Below are 916 nucleotides of genomic sequence, written 5' to 3'. Positions count from 1 at the left end.
GCGCACACAACTGCAGCAGCTGCAGGGCCTGCAGACGGTCAGATACACTGCTGCTTCAGCCATAAAACTAACCAGTACAAGTCAATAAAGACTTTAAATGATACAAAATCAAAGCAAGAGTGAAGTTTTTGTATTATGGTGTTAATCAATTATGACACTCTGCCTTTGTTTCTGCAGGAGCTTCTTGATCTTCGACAGGAGAAGAAACAGCTCCAGCAGCTGTGCGAGGAGCAGGAACAGGCTCTACAGGACATGGGCCTTCATCTCAGCCAGTAAGACAACTCCACTCATATTTTCTGATATTTCTGGATAATGACAGTTGTCTTCTGTAGAGCTGCTTTATAGCTGAATCGAATTTGTATCATAATTGGTGAACTCTGCAACACTGACAGTCTTTTTGAACTGAATTGAATCAAAGCTGAACTGACTTCAGCTGAATGATGCTTTTGTCATTTTAGAGCTGCTTTACAGCTGAAAGTGTTCATTTGCAGCATGCTAAATGTCTTGAACTAAAATCCTGCTTTCAGATCCAAACTCAAGATGGAGGACTTCAAAGAGGTCAACAAAGCCTTGAAGGTAAAAGAGCTTCATGAGGTAACCTTTATTGTGTCCATTTGCACAGCAAAGCTAAAGATCCCTTCTTAGTATTGCTTTCCAAGTATTCCTGTTTTTTTTTTACTTTGCTGTGTAACTTTTTGTACACTTACTGATGTGACTTACTTTTGTAACATTGTCTTTACTGTCACTTTTAATCATTTTAATGCATCCTTAATAAAGGTATACATTTTTTTTCCCAATAATTTAAGTAACAAGTAACGTTCAGTATCCCAATAAATTTGTTTTTTGACAATTGTCTTATCAAGGGTCATGCCTGGCTAAAAGACGATGAAGCTACACAGTGCAAGCAGTGCCAAAA

General features: G+C 38.3%; 1 long non-coding RNA gene across 1 annotated transcript; it reads left to right on the top strand.

Moving 5' to 3' along the window:
• On the top strand, positions 1-916 carry LOC107682583 (uncharacterized). Its single transcript, XR_001633536.1, has 4 exons — positions 1-37; positions 178-272; positions 528-576; positions 864-916. It is a non-coding gene; the product is annotated as an uncharacterized LOC107682583 (long non-coding RNA).

This window comes from Sinocyclocheilus anshuiensis, unplaced genomic scaffold, assembly GCF_001515605.1.
Source record: "Sinocyclocheilus anshuiensis isolate Anshui unplaced genomic scaffold, SAMN03320099.WGS_v1.1 C32373808, whole genome shotgun sequence".
Lineage (NCBI taxonomy): Eukaryota > Metazoa > Chordata > Actinopteri > Cypriniformes > Cyprinidae > Sinocyclocheilus > Sinocyclocheilus anshuiensis.
This window is presented reverse-complemented; position numbering and strand designations above follow the sequence as displayed.